At 44.8% G+C, this 20,048-nt stretch overlaps 1 protein-coding gene across 2 annotated transcripts in view; it reads right to left on the bottom strand.

Moving 5' to 3' along the window:
• Nucleotides 1-16,749, bottom strand: part of WIPF1 (WAS/WASL interacting protein family member 1) — a 58,206-nt gene extending 41,457 nt beyond the window's left edge. For both annotated transcript variants that reach the window (XM_065637729.1, XM_065637730.1), the window contains exon 1: nucleotides 16,632-16,749. The gene's annotated coding sequence lies outside the window, so the exon portion shown is untranslated. The remainder of the gene's footprint in view (nucleotides 1-16,631) is intronic.
• Between the last annotated feature and the right edge of the window lie 3,299 nt (nucleotides 16,750-20,048).

The following is a 20,048-nucleotide window of genomic DNA, read 5'->3' as shown; positions in this document are numbered from 1 at the left end:
AGAGCCACTGCCAGCCGGCTTCAAGATGGACCAACTGCTGGCCAACACCAAGCCCATTAGCGATGGTGGTAGCACCTCTGGGATAACACTTAAGAAGAGGGGAAAAGAAAGAATGTGTTCAACAGCAATTGCAGCTGGAGAGAGGAGTGAGAATATGTGAGAGAAACAACCCTGCAGACACCAAGGCCAGTAAAGAAGGAAGGTGAGGAGATGCACCAGAGCAGAGGTTCCCCTGCAGCCCATGGTGAGCCTGGCTGTGCCCCTGCAGCACATGGAGGTCCACGGTGGAACAGATACCCACCTGCAGCCCATGGAGGACCCCACACCAAAGCAGGTGGATGCCCAAAGGCTGTGACCCCACGGGAAGCCCATGTTGGATCAGGCTCCTGGCAGGAGCTGTGGCCCCTGCAGAGGGGAGCCCAGGCTGGAGCAGGTTTTCTGGCAGGACTTGTGACTCTGTGGGGGACCCAGGCTGAAGGACTGCACCCCATGGAAGTGACCCATGCTGGAGCAGTTCATGAAGAACTGTCTCCTGTGTGAGGAACCCCAGGCTGGAGCAGGAGAAAAGTGTGAGTCTTCCCCCTGAGGAGGAAGGAGCAGTGGAGACAATGCATTATGAACAGGCCAGGGTCAACCCACCACAAGCTCCAATAATTTTTATTGGTGGGTTAAAGTAATCTCACTGATCCTGCTGGAAATCAAGTGGCAATGGTTTTGAGGATCCCTCCTGCCCACAGAGACACAGAAGTAGTGACCTCTGGCAAAGAGGCAGTGACAAACAACAGGATTTCACAGAGCAGCACGCGTCGGCTGCCAGGGTTGCCGGCTGCCAAGTTCTGTGCTTATGCAAGAGTAACTGCACAAAGATAATCCTACCTTCTCTGGAAGTTGGCAGACACAACATAAAAAGTTGCTGGATAATGGGACAAGCTCGGGAAAGGACAGGATCTGTTCAGGCTGACAAGGCAAGACCAGCACAAATCTTTCTAATTCAAAGAACTTCAGCAGATAAGTATGGAACAAATCATAACCATCTAATAAGAGATATGAGTATTTTAAGTGTAAAAATAGAGGATACCCACACAAAAGGAAATACATGCATGACTGAAAAAAAGCCTAATCCATAAAATGGATGCTTTTGCATCAGACTTTGGGTGCACAGACGCCTACTTGTGCACACACATCTGAGCTCCTGCGGTTGTCGCGGGGGTGCCTGCGCAAACACATGTCCGCAGATGCACCTGCTCTGCCCTCATTTAAAGCTTCGGGCCAAATGGCCAAGATATTATTTACGCTGGAAGACGCTTGAGAGCACTGTGAGTCACACAGCCTAAGGCTTTTCCCCCTCTGCAAGCGTGCGGAGATGCGACACGCCGGACCCCGAGGTGCAGGGGCGCCGAGGGGAAGCGGCCGGGTTCAGGAAGCGGCCGTGTTTGCTCTCTGCACACTGCCTCTTTGTCCTCCCACAGCTGCTCGCCCCAGGGCCTTCGGGCAGCCCGAATCCCTCACAAGAGACAGGTTATTTCTCTCCATTTTAAGAAGGGACTACACTTACAAAATCACTTTTAACGTGTCAACTCCCATGTGAGGATCTAGCTGCATACACTAGACCACGCCAGAGCTGTGCTTGGAGCCACTGGTGGGGTAAATGTAGTTTTATACCCCCCCAGATACTCTGGGTTGTTCAAGATGGGAGGAATTTGTTTGCCCAGCAGGTAACTCACAGCAGCAGTCTCCCAGCTGCTTTTAAGCTGTGCCCAAGAAAAACAGCCTCCCAGAGTGCTGCTCCGGCCGAGTCCAGAGCGCGGCGGCACCTCGGCATGCCCTTCAGCTGTGTGACACCGGGGGACTGGCCGTGTCCACAGAACCCTCATGCGGCAAGGGTTACTGAGCCACCATGGACACCACAGGTTCTGTCAGCTCTGACCACAGACCATTAAGATGTGAAGGGAAACATCTGAAGCCTGATAAATTCTGTCTTCTGTAAACAGACCACTTATTTCTCCGTCCTTGTCACAGATGAGGAATCTGTTGACTGGTACCTTCCAGAGGCCTGATGCTGGATACTCAACAGGATTTTTGGCAGTAATCTGCTTTTAACTAATGCTGTGTCTCACCTTGTATATACACAAGACCAAACCATCTCTATCTTTTGAGTGGAAAGTGTATCTGGAGCTCTTCCATATGTACACCTGGGTACCTAGTGGAGATGTGCTAGTAATGCTGCAGATGGCACAAGTTGTTTCTGAGACCGTAAATTGACTTCCCCTCACTTGCCACGAGATCAAACATCATTTGATTTATGGATAAAAGACCACCCCAGCAGCAATAATAAGTTGCACAGTGGCCTGACAGATAAGCTACACAGGGATGTTAATAGACACAGCTGTAAAGCCATTTACACAAATAATTTGCTGTTCTGTGCTATGGGGATAAGAAGGCAATTATGGACGGAGGTTTTTGGTTTAGATTAGAAATGTGCACAACTCTACATCCACACATTTGAGTATACTGGACGCAACGATCCAGGCTAACAGAGCAAGCCGAATCCCAGCATTCAAGCCCATACATACCACTTGACTTGTAAAAATGGGCCCTGTTTATTCATTATATGGAAACTCATCCTTTTCACTGATATGGCCGAGACTACACACACAGACACTGGTGGATATGGCGGAGACTGTTTTCTGTCTGGTACCTGTCACCAGCAAATATGAAAAATTAACATCTCAGTGACCAGGCAAAACAATCTGTACTGCTCCTGACCTCACGCAGGCACAACACTTGCAAGTGCAAGAGTGAGCAATTGTATGGAGCTGGTAATATGCAACTACAAAAAAACCAAACCTGAAATCTGTTTGCCAAATCACCAGATCCAAGCACTAATATAGAGGTGTCCAAACTGCAAAGCAGGAGCGCAGTCAGCAAGAGTTTGTTGAAAGAATTACAACCAGGCATGGAAACTGGGACTTCTCAGTAGCATATAATCCCTGCTGTTTCCATTTCCTCTTGCTCATTATCGGCACAGACGGGGGCTGAAGATTAGCAAACAGTGGGTGTTTGGGGTGAATTAGAGCATGTGTGATGTAGAGCTAGGTATCCTGGTGGCATCCATGCAACTTCACAGAGAGATGTAAATATTTAATGTTGCCCACTACATTTCTTCAGAACCATGAAATATTAACACATTCCTTGGGGGTGGGATATTCATATAGATAAAACAGAGTTCATCCACGATGTGAACAAAACCTGATGGTCAAAAATTTTTTGGCAAATTACCCCTTTATAGCCACATGTGTTTGGAAGATGAAGAGTTTCCACACTGCTCCAGTCCTGTCTGAAACAGGAAAAAACACAAACTCTGGGACAAAAACCTTTGCACAGCTACATGCATATGAGCCAGGAGATTTTCAGCTGTCACCCTTAGTTTTAGCCACAAGTTACCCTTTCAGAGGAGAGCTATGTAAATAAAAGCCATTACTAAAAAAAATGTAATGTGTCTAGAAATGCCTACAAATTTCTTGACTAGAGTAAGAACTGCTGAACTGACAAACCTTGCTCTGAGAAAGTTACTTGTCCTCCCTGCCCCAATAATATAGATACTAACAGACTCCTAAAGAAAAGTTCTTTACTGCACATGTATTATGAAATATATCATAAGATATATTTCTAAAAGGAGAACTCTATATTTGTCTCTTGAAGTCTCTTCATATTGTTGTACATATTTCAAATAACCCTAATTTGTTCTCAGGAACCAAAAAAGAACTTCTATTAACAGGAATGGCACTGGTCATTTCCTACAATACTTAATCTCACATAAAGCCCAGTTTCTCAGTTTGCAGCTTTTTTTTTTTTAACACAATAAGCTTGAGACATAGTTTCTCTTTGACCTGATCAAAGAACATTGGATTACTTAACAGGTCCACCACCATAAACAATGCATGCTGTCTTCCCAAAGAGTGTTTTCAACAATTTATGCCCAGTAAAAATTGCCTAGCTGTTTTTCCAGAGCAGTGTTTGTTATACCTTGCCAATGGCATATCTAGTCTTCAAGTATCTTTTCAATATATAAGCATTGCAATGATGGTGATATTAAAAGATAGTTATTATTGAGCAATTTGTCTTTAATTATTTGTACAAGTCTTAAAGTTTACAAAGCTTCAGGTATGGACAATACCATGAAGAGTATTTATATACTTGCTTATTTCAGTAGAAAGCATCAACTCTTTCAAAAGATCACACTTAAATCTGAGTAATACTTTATATTAAAAATTCCCATCAGCATTTGTGTATATATACACATACATGTATGTGCCAATGAAAAAATCTGCAATCTGCACCTTAGAAATCATGACCTACTACAACATCCACACATTTTAAAGCCACAAAACCAATATTCATTGACAAGAGAAATTCTTCATCTGACACAGGCCATATAGCTTCAAGCTGTTACTTCTGCTTAGTTTATTTCCCTTTTACACTATCTTCTTACTGGAAACACTGAAAACTTTTGATTAGGTAGAAAATAGAAAGGAAGCTAGCTAGAGGCAGGATAATACAGGAGTATATATTGGTATGATTTCACTGGAGACAAGAGCTCGGCACCACTTTATAGTAGGGGTGTCCTATCCAAAGCCCTTTTACTCATTTACCCTGAAAAAAAGAGTCTCAGTCAGTGGGAACTTTAGTCCATTTCTTGCATTCTTCCCCTGGGTGGTATATTCAACATCAGGAATATCTAGATGCCAAATATAGTCACAGATCGGAGTCTGTGTGTACTTGCCAAGTGATTATAATAGAAGCAGCTTCTCTGCTGTATAATGGATAAGATCTTTTATTCCTTGCTTAGGTACAAGTGCCAGCAATCCCATACTGACTGGAACGATGCCTGAGTAAAGTCAGCAAGATCAGATTATGTATTTTTCATTAATATTTATTGAAAACAATATTCTCCCAATAATAAATAGAAGGGAGGCTTAGTATATGAATATGTATATCAACTGCATGCCACATCTCATTTAGATATTATGTAATTACTATGAATTCAGAGAGTTTATTACTATGAATTAGGAGAGCGGTAGTTAAAAAAAAGTTACAGTAACCGGGAATTGCAGGGTCCATGAAAAGCATCCAGATAACAGCGTTGGAGACTAAAGGTCTGTTTCCTTAGACAGCAAAAAATTCAGCGCCGTTGAGAGATCCTACACCTCACTCGCACACAAGGGGTAGCTCCATGGGACACACCTGAGTGATACTGCTCACCCCGCTATGCCCAGTGTCAGCTCTGGTCCAAACAGATCACTCGTCTACCAGGGAAAAGTTTCAACCCCTGTTCACAATCCAACTGCTTTGTGATGGCTTTCAGTGTGGAAGCCATTCAATGCCATCTTGAGCAGGAACTTTTATCTTGCAGACCTGGGATTACCAACTCATTGCACTTAGACAACACTAAACCTGATAGAAAGCAATATTTAGTCACAGCTCACCTTGCTTACAGATGAACTGCTGATCTAGAAACAGAATGTCCCATATTGCCAGTCATCAAAACCTGGTTTCATCAGCTGCTGAAGCCAAGCAGCTATCAGGAGACTGTACTCACAGTACATAAAGCAACACCTCTACCTCAAAAGGGTCTGGGGATACCCTGTTGTCCCAACAGCTAGAGAAATACAAGGAGCTGGGCTTCTGATGCCTTGGCTATGCAAGTTCCCATAACACAGTTCAAAACTGGCACTGAGGATAAACCCCCAAATGTGCAGGTTGAGATTGAGTGGAGGCAGTAGTATGATATTCTAGCTCAACTTGGCACCAGGTCTCCCTTGTCAACAGAAGTCCTGAACAAGAATATAACTGAACTTATGATCATCTCTCTGTATCCCACACTGCATGTGTTTTGTCTCTTCTTTCCCAATAGCGAAAGGCCAAGTACTCAGCCGAGAACAGATTAAATTTATAGCTAAGTATATGGTTTATGGCTCTGAGGCTGTTACCTATGCACAACAGAAAACCTTGGCTCTGTGTATTTCGAAGAACGGTTGTCTGACAAGTTGCTAACAGAGCCACAGCAGTGACCTAAGAGAACAATGCAGAGGAAAGCAGCAGGGGCCTCCTAAAACCCTCCTGGTCAGCTTGAAAAATTACAGCTGCCTCAGTGTAAGGATAACAGGATGGGGAGACAACCACAGTATGGACACCTTAGGGGAGGCAATAAGATCAGTCATGGGCATTTCGGTAGAGCCTACAGTTCCAGTTGGTCTGTGGGCCACATCCCAGCAGAGCCAGCTCATCCCAGCATGATCCCTCATGGAGGATGAATTGCGAGGAGATGCTCCCCAGCTCCCATCAGCAATGCCTCTGAGCATCCATCCCCACACACTGCAGGAGTCTAAAGGTGTTTCTTCACCTGCTTCCCTGTTGCTATGTGCTACCAGCAGGGGCTCAGCAACACCAGCTGTGATAGGGGCTGTTTATTCCTGCTTGAGGTTTCATGATGCTGATAGTTTGGATTTAAGTAAACTTTGTGACATACTTAACTTTAGGCTTTTTGCTGCTAAATGGGACAAAGACTGTTCTCCCAACTCCTAATGCCAAAGCCAGTACCTCATGGCGCTCTTGTGAACTCCTGTTTTGAAGACCTTTGATTGTCCATCATTGTACCTCTAAGAACTATTTTAAAAAATCTCTTATTTTATACTTGCCCTTACACCAGACAGGATTCCTTAGTGGCAGGGTCCAAGATCCTGCACTGATGCACATTACAGAAAATGACAGTGACACCAGGGGTCACATGCTCCGTTGAGAAGTGACAAAACCAGGACCTGAACATGCCAGAGTTAAATACAGAGAAGGGACAATTTCGCTCGACAGAACTGAGGTTTATTGCATCAAACATGCCTGCAGATACTCTGGGTTTTTTTCCTCCCCAGTACAGTCACATCACAGCAACCCTCTAAAACTTAAAAGGAGAATATCAAGCACTCTGGAGCTTTAAAGCAGAAGAAAGAGTGATCTTACCTTCAGGATGGTGATTTCCAAAAATAACCAGCAGTCTCCAGAGGCCAGCAGGAGCACCTCCAGAAGTCTAATGGAAAACAGCCGGGAAACACTGTCCTGCCCTTGCCTGGAGCAATCCTGCTCCACTGATCTCCTCTCAGTGCTGATCTCCCACAGCAACCCTATACGCAGGGCAGGACTGGACCCAGAGTTGCACCTACCAGCCCTTTTGCTAGTCCAGAGTGATATTTTTTTTTTAAGTTTTTTTTTGGTATCTCTCTTCTCACTTACTAGGGCATAAAGTCATGCCTAACTAAGAAATGGCAGTGGGACACTATCTCTATATAAAGGGAAGAAGGTGAAAATAAACCTTTTTTTTTTTTTTAACTTTGCCTCTTGCAGGGCTTTTCCATTGTATTTTCATTTGCTTCTGTCCATACCTCACAGCAGATGGCCTAGAACAAAGGCCTTGAAAGCTGTAAATGCTGTGGTATTATATACCATGTGGTATGATTACCATAGTTTCTTTAATGCTTCATCAGTCTCACTGATCAGTGACTGGATGGTGAACAAACATATTTGTGAGAAGAATTAAAGCTTTCAGTCTAAGCAAAAAAGAGCAGTCATATACCACTCTAAACTACTATAAACTCCATTATTCCTCCTAAGAGGAAACTTTGTTAAGAAACTTCTAAAGTAACACAAACCAAAAGAAAACAATGACAGTTCTTTCCCTTGGAAGTAAAAAAATCCCTTAGTGTTCTCATTTAAGTGCTACACATGATGACATCCAACTGGGTTTTACCCTGCAATTCACTCACATTATCAGGGATGTTCTGCTAAACAACTGGCACATTTTAGATGAATAAAGAGGAAACTTGTCCAGTCATCTCAAGCTGTTTGTCAGTTATGGAACACTTCATTTTCTAGTTCCCTGTAGCAGCTCAAGTTAATTTGTCTTCCTCTTGACTCCAGTCAGCATGCACACTTTTTAAAGACACACAAATGAGAAGAAGAAAAAGCTATAATAAAACTTGGAGACACTCATCCTGCAGAGAGCTGCTAAGAAGAGGATAACCAATAAATGAGGAAATAAATATTGCTCTGGTTCCACTTCAGGGGCCAAGTCAGTAGAAGTATGCAGTAACCCTTCAGAGTAAGATGCTTCGCTTCAAAAAGCATCATCTTATTTGAAATTAAAACTAAACAAGACAAGAAGACAAGTTGTTAATTTACACCTAAGGACCACTAGTCAATCAAATTAAGAATAATCTATTTAAAGTAAGTTATGCCGTGAAAAAAAGTTCTCTGTCCCTCCCTAAACCACCTATTCAGATTAAATGCAGAACTTTTATTTGAAAATATAGTAGGAAGGTCCAAGGGAGAATGATTTCCTTATGGTTTGTTGCTGCCTAGTATTAAACCAAAGTTTTAGGGCTGTCCGCTGCCATTTGAGAGTTTCAGGTTCCCAAACCACACTGGAACTATTGATTGGAAAAGTTGTACATTTAAGGAATATGTTTCTCCCAGTATCAGAGTAGTATTAGTCTGGGGGTGGTTTGAAAATGCAACCTGCAGACAGGAACAATGATCTACTGGTAGGTGTTGCCTCTGTGGCCTCAAATAAATACCATTCTGTCTAAAACTCAAATAGTCCTACTTGCATGCTTTCCTTATCACCGCTTTGCTATAATTTGATTTTTCATTTCATCCCATTGGAAGAGAAAATGCATTCTACTGGGCATTGGTCAAACGCATTCCCTGTCTCAGATGTCTCAAAATCAAAGACAAGATATATGACCATATGAAAAACAAGAAAGAGCATCTGACCAAATAGAGGTACATATAAAGAAATCAAAACAGAGTCATGCAATCTCATATGTACACAAGCATGTGGTTTGTTTACTTACAACATATACAATACACAGCACCCTTTATGATTTACACTAAATACTTCCTTTAAAAACTGGTTTCAGTAGCTTCGAAGGTAAAAGTAAGAGTGAAAACTTTCATATTTCCACACCAGAGAAAAACCTTTTGGAAATGTTAGGCAAAGCAGGTCAGCCAGTGTTGGGCAAATCAAGACATGAGGAGAGCAGTGCCTGACCCACTGGCCACAGGAAGACTGGTGAGTTGGGGTAAACTGAAGGACAGTAGAGCTTAATACTGCATGGCTGATGCTGGCCATGTTTGCCAGACTGCAATCCAAAATGATCCAAAAATAGTGACAAGTAGTATCCTTGAATTACTAGCAGAGAAACATTTCCTCAGGTAGGAAACTAGGACCAGGCTGATGCTAATTACGAAACCAGTTACCATCCTGTTTAGACTACTCATGAAAAGAAGGTTCCCAATTCATGCCACCCTCTTATAGCTCTGGAGAGCTACTCCAGCAGCTAGAGCTTGCAAGCTGCCTCCAAGCACCTACATCTTTCCTCAGGGACAAGGATAATATGAGGGCAGCTATAAGGTCCCACCATTTTCAGAGCCTGCAGGTGAGGTGAGCTATGAGGCACCGTCTGCTATTCCCAGCTAAAATAGCAAAGACACCACTGATCTAGGGCAGCAGCTCTCAAACTTAACTGTTCACATCACAGCTTTAAGAGAGGGGGGAAAAAAAAAAGAAGAAAAAAAAAAAAAGGACAAGATAAAGGGTTTGGGGAGGGGTGGGGGAAGGAAGCTCAAGCAAACTTCTCTTTGACTTCTTGAAAAATGGGCCAGGGCACTGGACCACTGGGTGCACAGACTGGTCTGGAGGGACATTGTATCTGCTGGAATTCATTTCACCTTCTTAATTCCCAAGAACAAGTATTTTAAGGCTCATATTTTTACACATTTGGTAACACTGCAGTCACCTCTTCACCATCCAGCAAAAGAGAAGACAATACAAAAAAAAAAAAAAAAAGCCCTACATCTGAAAAAAGAGTGCGGATCAGAAAATTTATTACATAATCTTCTTTAGTTATGAGTATTAAATCATAGACTAAGTTTTACATACCCTCAGGGTTCAGTGGGAAGAAAGTCGTGCTGCTAACCAAACCCTGCGGTGTGCTGAGCCAGTGTTACAAGCCTGGGGCAGAGTCCGGAGCCACCAGCCACAGGCTGGCTGTGCTCACACGCACCAGAGGTGCTGCCCTTGCTAAGAAATCCTGAATTCTCAGCTCTACATGTGCCCCATTGTAAAGATGTCTTTTCTAATGTAGAAGATAGTTTGTTGTATTCAGCCACATCACTGACCATGGCCAATTCGGGATCCATTCACAAGCACTCACACTTGTCCTGCCTCCACCACAGCCAGGTGCAGCACTCATACCCATCTTCCACACAAAGCTGCCCAGACAATTCAGCTTTATGTAGCTGGCAGGCTCAGCTGTTCCAGGGTATTACTCTGACACACAGCTCTCTTCATAAAACAGCAGTGCACATGTATAATCCAACAACAGGTTGCAGCAACAATAAAATAACACATTATTATATCTGATTTCTATGACTTAAAGGATTTCCCAACTTTCCGTGCCTGCTGATGCCTTCGTATTTAGATACCCGTGTCAAGTGAGTTATAAAACTGATCTGTTATTGTGGTGAATAAGTGATGGACAGATCTGCTGAATGATGCAAGGCTCCACTGACTTTTAGTTATGCTTATGTAACTCCACAGCTTCACAGCTGCTAATAATTAGCAGATGACCTGCATAAGTGCTAGACAAAAAAAAAAAAAAAATCACCACAAACAAGGAAAGCAGAATCCTGCTTTATCACTTCAGAAACAAGCTACCAAGAGTAATGATTTTTTTTTAATCTGCCATGATTTTCTTTTTCTCCTCTCAACAGAATTCAGACAAACACAACATAATGAATTCAGCATAACTTATAACTGAAGATCTGAATGGTGCCTTGTTCAGAGCATTTGGATTTGAAACACAGATGCAGTTAACTCACAGCCTAACTGCTTCCATGGTACTCTTTAAAATGCTGATTTTTGTTCTTCTCAGCTTCCAGATTTTAAAAAGTTTTCTTCAACTGACTTTTTTTTTTTTTAAACAAAGAAAGATTCAAACTTGGATTCAGTGTACAGCTTCCTCTGCTATTTTCCTCTCTTAAAAATAAGAGATTAATTGTTATGCAGCAAACTGGGAATAACATCACTTTCTAAAAATTTCCTTTGCAGCTCTTGTCTTTATTTCACCAAATTCTTTTCCAGATCTGATGTTCTCAGTGTTTCCTGAATAATTCAATGCAATAAACTGTTTTTCAGTACTAAAAAACCCTATGAATATGACAGAGTAAATAAAAAAAAAAATTATCTTTTGGAGGGTAAAAGTATAGTCTCTGCTGAATGATCTGAAAGTAGTTGAGTATGGAAAAGAGATGGTTTTATGTTTAAAGATAACATCTTTTAGGTACTAAAGCACTAGTCTGCCAGTCAGGAGATTTATGATCCTTTCCCAGCACTATTACTGACCTGCTGCTATGAGACTTTGGGCAAAGTCACTTCACTTCTCTGTGCACTCCACTTTTCAAATCTTTATTCAGACTTCAAGGCCATTTTTGGATGCCCCCAGACCACTTTTATTCCCAGATGTTCTGGGGACAAACAAAAGCAGCCATGCTTATCCAGTAATGCAGAAACAGCATACAACCAGCTGGAAGGAACTGCTGGATCTCATCTAGCTCAGAGGAGGGCTAACCTGGCTGAAAGCAGATTGCTTGGGCCATGTCCGGTCCAGCTTTTAGACCACCTCCAAGGACAGAAACTCCACAATACCTGGACAACCAGTTTCAGTGGTTGGCCATGCTTACCATGAACGACCTTACTGGCAATGATTGTAGGAAGCAGTACAACAAGTTGAGGAATGCAGATTCTTCTTAGGGTCACTGCTGGTCCCCTTAAGTCAAGGTCTGGAAAAATTCAGAGAGAAGCCTGCTCCACACTGCCTGCTCTTCATGGCAAGAGAATTTCAGCATTCAAGCACAGCATTCACCAAAAATATTAAAGAGGGAGGAAGAGGGAATCACCCCACTTCTTTAGGTTATCTCAAGAGCAACATGCACAAGCTATTTGAGGCTTGCTGAAGCTGCCAAGAGCATTTATTTTAACCTCTGTATTACTCCCCATTAAATAATGTCTTGTAGTTTCTGTAGCAGGAGAGAGATCCTCAACTTTAGCTCAAATAAGGTGAACCCCCTCATGAAAACATACACTGGGGGACAGGAGAGCCCTTCACATGGACTTGGTCACAGGAAAGAAATATAGGAGCTATACACATACTGAAGAGATTAAAGATAACAGGTGCAACATAAACAGCTTAATTATTAGGAACTTTTGCTTCTGCAACATTAGTAGCTTGAGGACTTACAAAGTTAAACATTTTCACTCCAAAGTGTACTTGTGTGTAATTGGAACCAAATGTAGAAGAACCCTAACAAGGTTACAGCAGAGTTAACTGTTACAAAACAGACTCATACACTACTCCTTGTGCTTCCCGTTTACCTCCTTCCAGGAATAAGGAAAAACTTTCTATTCTGAAATCCTTTGATCTCTCAGATTTAGATGAAACTGCTCCCTTGCCACTTGCGCCTCCATCCTTAGAGACACTCTTCACTGATCTTTGTGAACCATGTTGGATGAGACCCAAGGACAGCTGCTCTGTCAGACCTGCGTGCCTGCAAGGCTGAACAGTGGCCGCAGTATCTTTCAGAGCCCTGATGTTCAGGGTTATTTCCACTGAAAAAAAAAAAAAAGTCTTTTCACAATTCAGGTTTCACAACTCAGCAGCAGTGGCACACTGCTTGCAGAGAATCATAATAGAGTACTAATACAGTAAACAGTTCATTGATTTCCTTCCTCTTCAGATATCTAGATATATGCACACGTAGTTGCTGCTACATGAGAGCACTACACTGCTATCATACTGCTCACCAGAAGCATCCAAAGTATTTTATATGAAACCTTCTACTAAAGCACAATTCTAGACATCTTTATTACATTTAGTTTTGTAATAATCACTTTTCTGGGCTATTTGCCAACTAACAGTTCAGCAGTTATTATTCAATAACAGATTTTCACATATGTCTTTGAAGTAAGAAGCTAAACAAGCAGGTGTTAACTGTACATCCAACAGCACATAGAACCAATAGCAGCCTTGAAGATTTGCGACCACTTCCAGTACCTCATCTTTGGTACTACCAAGACCTATTCTACTACCCCAAAACTTACTTTCTCCCCATTTAAAGAATGTTCTCCCAACTCAAATACTATAGATGCTGAACCAAGATACCCAGCAGTCCCTTTTTTATAACAGATCCAATAGACCAAGTGCTAGAGTGCATTACTCAAAGAAAAGCAGAAGGTGCCTGCATTAGAGCAAAGAATAAGAGAAGTCAGTAGAATGAAGACAAAAACGTTTAATTAGACTTGAATTTTTGTAACACTTCATTGTGGTGAAGTAGCCACAATTAAGATATGTTTACCTTGGCAAAAGCATAGACTTAAAAGAAACCCTCCCCTTGCTGTTGCATCTCTATTTTTCATGGGTTCCATATAAAAGTCCATTATCCAGATGGAGATCCAACGTAGTTAGCACAGAACACTTCTGAAGGCTGCTGCATAAAGACATTATAGTAAAATGCATACACTAAGTACAATATACGCACCTCTAAAGGAAACCTATGAGTTCTTGTCCTGGTGTCACATTTATCACACAACACCACCACACACTCTTTTCTTTCTCCAAAAAAAAAAAAAAAAAAACAAACACCCTCTGTTTATATAAGTGAGGCAGAAAACTACTAGCTGTTAGAACTTCATGCACTATAGGAAATGGAGAGCAATACTGCAGTGTGTTCCCTTCAGAAAGGGATTAGCATTGCTCCTGCTCTTCGGTGGCTTCTCCACTGAAAAGTATCTGGAGATGTCCAATATAAAATTCATATCTATTGTCACAGGTGGGAAATTTCTCCTTTGTAGCTAATATGTTTTTCTAGATGCACACTTTCAATTCTGACTCTACTGCTTGAGTAAAAGCACTGAAGCCCCGATGCAATTTTGTGATAAGTCTGACATTCTCCTAAAACAAACAAACCAACCCCACAACACCACAAAACAGAACACCAACCAAACAAAAACCCATACCAAAACCCCAAACAAAAAAAAGTACAAAAAAAGAGAAAAGTTTAAGAGTCACGTAGCAATGCAGCCCCCAAATATCGCACCTTGCTACCTGATGCCATTCAGAGAGTCATGTAATGCTGCAGAAAGCTAAAGTGTAATTTCAGTAGAAATACTAAAGCAGCAGAAGTTAGGATACATCTACAGAGCTTAAACTGTTTTAATTCCCATTTGCTAGGGTAAGTGATCTCAAAGCAGGAGGCAGGGGAAAGGCAGCCCAGGGCTGATGGGGACATTTGTACAGACAAGAGGGAGCAGCTGCTGCTGCTCCTACTCACATCTCTCCTTTCCCAGAGGTTTTTAACCCTGATTGCTGAACCTTTCAGCAATTCAGTTTACAGCACAACCCCACAGATAAGTGGGAGGCTGAACAAGCTGCAGCATAGCGGGAGGTACAAGTGACCAGCAATAAGAGATAAGAGAGGGCGGGAGGGACAGGAGCCAAGCAGAAATCCCTAAGCTGCCAAGGGCAAAGTGTAGAGTAACTGCAGCCTCCAGGGCACAGCCCCTGCCCCAAAGAGCTTGCATTCCAGTCAAGGCCAACCACAGCAACTGGCATGCCTCTCACTTCGCATTCCTCAGAAACTTGCTTTAACCAACTATGGAAATAGTCGTTTCATGTACAACATGGAGAACTACACATTTGACAGGCAGATGCTAAGGGCAACATCCCGCTCAGCTGGAGGTCATAGGATGCTGAAGAGCCACGCAGGAGTGAGGCAGAAATACACACATAATACTTGAGGAATGAAAAGCATCACTTTCTCAGGGAACAAGAAGAGATACAATCTCATATTTTTAGGATATCTGCTCTTACCCCAGCTAAACAGATACTTAAAAAACATTTATGCACATATAAAAAGCTTTTCCTTTCCATTTGTAGCTTTCCTCTGTCCCCCCAATTCTCTGTTGTACTCTCTTCCTGAAACTCCCTTTCTGCGTCTGTCCTCCCCTCACGTGCTCCCGCTGCACGGAGGGCAGAAGTGCTCTGGAGCAGCTGTATTTCCTCCTCACATGCTCCTTCCCCTGGCCTGCTCCGGCAGAGGGGAAAGTCCACGCCAGCTCAGCCTGCCTCGTGCTTCACAGTGCTTGGGAAGGTGTGCTGCCGAGCTGGTCCCTCCACACCAGCGCTGCCATCCCTCCTGCTGTTATGGAAGGCACGGCTCCCAAGCGAGGCACACTGTGGGTAGTGTGCAGAGGAGAAAAACTCTGAGAGGACCTCTTCTTTTTCGCATGGCCTCTTGGGCCTCTGTGCTGTGCTCACAAATTGGGCTTGGAGGAGCTAACAGACAGAAGAAACAGAGGGAAAAGTAGAAAGAGTGAAAACAGGTGTGAACAAGGAGCAAAACACATTGCCCATCCTCTTGAGGTCAAGTGAGAACAGCTGCTTATTACAAGCCTCCCTTTGAGGAAGCACTACAGGAATAAAAGAACAACTTAAAAGTACCTCACTGTGGGTTCCTGAACAAGCACACCCTACTACAAGCTAGAGACAATGTCTGTATCACTTTTAACTCAGAAGCCTGAGCAGTGGACATGGTAGCAGCTGAAGAACACATGCCTTCAGAGAAGGGATCCAGTCCTGCACTGCAGAAGGTGTTTATTAAGAGATGAAGCATAGCCATTAGAGTAGCAGGGGCAAAGAAAGGGAAAGACAAGCTAAAACTTTAAGACTGTTTACTTGAGGCTCCCAAACTTGACTCCTTCAAAAAGCCCCCAAGAGCCAGCTTGGACAGCAGAGACCTGCTTTGGTTGCCTCCACCATAAAGCCTAACTGCAAGGTTCACCTCAACATTTGCCGCAGATGAAAGCACTTGCAGGAGGAAGGCTGCAACACAGACATCTGCATAAGCTAGCAACCGTAATGGTGCCCTGCTTGGGTGCCACACACTGGGACAGAGGCATGTACCCCAGCCCCAGGGTGGCTATCTCCACCCTGACACACCAGCAGGATTGCACACCCTTGGCTGCACCACAGCAGGGATGGACATGGATGCCACCAGCCACTTCCCTGGAGGTCAAGGCAGAGGCACAGTCTGAGCTGCCAAGAGGGACCAGGGGCCGTGTCCAGAGGCCAGCGCCATCCTCCATCCCGGGCACGCACTCAACCCTGGGGGAAGCGAGGGGGAAGCAGGGAGGGCTCCCAGCCCCGCGAGCGCGGCTTCGGAAGGCAGGAGGAGCGCGTCCCAGCCCGAGACAGAGCAGTCTGGAAGAAAAGAGAGAAAGAGAAAACAGGCACGAAGCGAGACTCGGCTCCCGGGGCAGGACCAGCCGCGGACGCTGCCCCGCCGGCCGCCCCGACCCCAGCTCCCGCAGAGCGCTCACCCCGCGGGGCCGGGGGGTGCCGAGCCATTCCGGGGGTGCCGAGCCATTCCGGGGGTGCCGCCGGGGCCCTGCCCGTCCCGCCGCGAGCGGGAAGCGAATCCCCGCCCGCCTCCCCCCGGGCGCCGGCAGCCCCGCGCCCCCTTACCGCGCTCCGGGCGGGCCAGGCGGCGGGAGGGAACGGCAGCTCCCGCGGGCGCTCCAGCCGCTGCGGCGGCCGGGACATGTTGGGCCGGGCGGCTATTTATAGCGGCAGGAAGCGGCGCGGCGCGGCTCAGGGGCGCCGCTCCCCCGCCGCCCGCGCCGCCGCACATGCCCCGGGCCCGCAGCGCGGGGGGCGCTGAGCGCTGCTCCGGGTCACCCGGCTCACCCGCTCCCGGGGGCGCTGCCGCCGGCTGGCAGCCTCGGCCCGGCCGGCGGAGAGAGGTTGTCCTGAGGGCTGGCCCTTCCCGGGCGGCGTGGGGCTGCTGGTGAAGGCCGTGCCCCCCTCCCGTACCTGCGGTCCTGCTGTCCCAGGTGTTCAGTGGAAGTTAAAACCAGTCAGTTAGCAAGATAACCACGTTACAGAGAAAGGTTTTCAGGTCCCCAAGTGTGAACGACCTGAAGTGTGAACGTTGGTACATTTCCCAGGGGCTCACCCTGTTCAATCCCTCATCGGTTCCCTGGCTATACCCATCACCTGCATCGGCAGCTCTGCTTTCAGTAACCTCTTGGCCTCCGTTGCGTTCACCGGCTGGGAGTGCCAGAGGGAAGGGGTGTGCTGGACGCTCCTGCTCCTTCTCAGCACTGCCCCAGCCTTCTGGGATGACCACAAGCCCCAGAGGCCATTACACAGGGTCTCCCTCTCACCCCAGCTCCTGATGCTCTATTTGTCCGCAGAGTTCTCAACATGCTTCATTTTCCTTACCTGCCTCCGATGGCCTCGATGGCAGCCAGCAGGGGAGCGGAAGTGGAGCTTGGGGAATGGCAAGGCAGCAGGCAGAGACACACACAGTGGAGTGAAAACATAATTAAACAGTGGGAAAGAGGTACTTGCTCTTCCCCTTGTAAGGTTTGCAGTATGCAGAGGTGTGGGAAGGTCAATTATGCCTCTCTACATGATGCCCCAAAAGACGTTTGTGCTTCTTACCTCAATTAGCTCACACAGAGATTGCTTTGCCAGACAAGTAATAGATTCTGCTCCCTTTTCCCTCTCAGCTTGACTAAATTTTCTAGAAACAAAACTTCTGTTGATGTTCTTGGGTCCAGCACTGAGGTCTTGAGTGGAAAAATGCCCAAATTATGTGTAATGGAGTAACTTGGGCAGATAGGAACAAGGTTTGAAGGGTGAGAGCTGCATCCTGAGTGCCTTTTTGAACTAATACATGGATCTCTCATGCTTTTGTCTCTGTAAGTTTTCACAGCTGCGTAACACTGTTGTCTAAAACATATGAATGTTAGAGACAGGTGTCCTGAAGAACTTACGTGTTCTTGATTCCCTTGTAGCAACATGTCAAAGCAAGGTCAAAGACTGAGTAACCTTGTGTGCTAAGCTAACCTGCTACAATTTACTTTCATGTTTTGACCAAGAGATGACCAGTTGCCCAAAGATAGCACTATGGTGAGACATGCTTCCATAAGAGCAATGGCATTACTGGTTTGACTTCAGTGCAAGGTTTCAAACCTTGCCAGGTTTTTATTAATATGTAGGTCATTTCTCTGTTTCTGTGTCATTGCATGCTTGGAGCATTACAAGATGAACACAAAAACAGGTACCATTTTTTCTCTCTACCCTCTTCTGACCTACACACACAACCTAGATTAGCTTGCAAGCAAAAATTATGGAGCTTACAAATGGAAAAACTGCAGGTACTCTGTGTTTACTGCCTTTACAGACCTCAGGCTCCTTAAAGAGGGTCACAAATCCACATGAGGCTCCTAAGCACGGCATACTGCATTTGGGTCATTGGTTAGCTGAAAAGTCACGTAGAGGCAAACAGCTTCCTCTTGGCTATGTACTGCAGAAATACCATGTGATGTGTTTATTCCAGTCTCCATATGGGATAAATAACAAACACTGATACAGATCTGCTTAGCTGTTAGAATCTGGGAAGACATGCTGCGGTGGGAGATGCGTGCTGGGATGACAGGAAACAATGACAACCCTTGCTAGGAAAGAGTTCCCCCTTTATGGGGAACCCACCAAGTGACCCATTGTCACCATGCTGTCTACAAACTGCTTTGGACTCTTGCCTGCTGGTCTGTCTGGTCTGTTGCATGGTAACAAGTGAAATTGTCCTGTCCTTGTTGTAGATAACCCACCTAAAACGAGCTGAACTCAGCAGGGCTCTCCAAGTGAGCATGGAAATGGTTGCTTGCAGGTTGGCTGTTTTCCATAGCTCTGCCAGTCTTCTATACTTCATCAGGGACTGAAGTGCAATTGTTTTAGAGAATCTTTTGCAAAGCAGTGTGTGATTACCCTGTCTGTAGTTGAGATGTGATTTCCAGAAAGGGAGAAAGTACTCAGAGCTTTGTTAGAAGCCAGTGTCTGCACAACATCCACCTGAGAGGAGCTTGGGAGACTTTGTACCAAATTCACAATTTTTCAGGAAGGAAAAGAGGGAGGGATGGAGTTTACGCCCAGGAGCATGCCTAGGGACCTGCAGGCCGTGCTAGGCTTTATCTAGCACTAGTAAACATATGACAATGTGAGGTCTTGAAGCTGGATCCAAGCACAGCAACCTTAGAAAAGTGTCCAAAGTCAAAAGCGTTTCTGCTATGCTAAACTATCAGTGACGTTTAAAGGCGACATCTTGTATGCTGCCATACAAGAAAAACTTTTCAGAGCGGTGATGTGCTTCCTTTCTCCAACAGCAGCACAGTGTTTATGCACTTTGTGGGTCCTGTATTACATGTTCTCTTTTGCCCTGCTGTCTCTCTCCACTGTGGTTTGCTTCAGCTGTGGAAACAGGAACTGCTGAGTCAGCATGCTGATGAAACTGCTCTCACACATCTCAGGGGAGGCAGCCACAGCAAGGAGGTTGGCAGCAGCTTATATCCTGGAGAAAAAATGAGTACTTAAATGGTCTTACAATGGCCTGAAACAATAATCTGTTTTCTTAAAACCTCTGAAACTGAAAGAGGCTTCAGGACCTGAGCACTAGTTGTGGGTGGGTGATCACACCAGGCACATGCAAGCTCATGATCCAGTGTTTAGAGTTCAGTGAATGTAATTTTCGTGCTCACTCTGTTGATCAACTCAACTCTGTTTTACAAAGCTGGGATGCGACTGGCTCGATAGATAGAGCAAGGCCATCAAATTTAGCTCGTCTGCCTGGTGACAATGGGGAGCAGCAGCCTGTTCTGATTACAGACTCACACAGAGGTGAAATTGCTCTCTTGGCGCTGGTATAAGGTAATGGACTTTTAAAAAGTCAAATAACCCCTTCAGAAGCACCAGGTCTCCTAAACAATGCAAGTGCCAAAGGGGAAAGAGATTTTGGATGACTGTATCTCTCAGAACAAATATCTGGTAACGTAGAAAGTAGCTGGAGGTCAGCTAAAGGGGTGGGAAGGGAAAGTAACT

Source organism: Caloenas nicobarica, chromosome 6, assembly GCF_036013445.1.
Source record: "Caloenas nicobarica isolate bCalNic1 chromosome 6, bCalNic1.hap1, whole genome shotgun sequence".
Lineage (NCBI taxonomy): Eukaryota > Metazoa > Chordata > Aves > Columbiformes > Columbidae > Caloenas > Caloenas nicobarica.
Note: the sequence above shows the minus strand (reverse complement) of the source record. Positions and strands in the feature narration are given on the sequence as shown.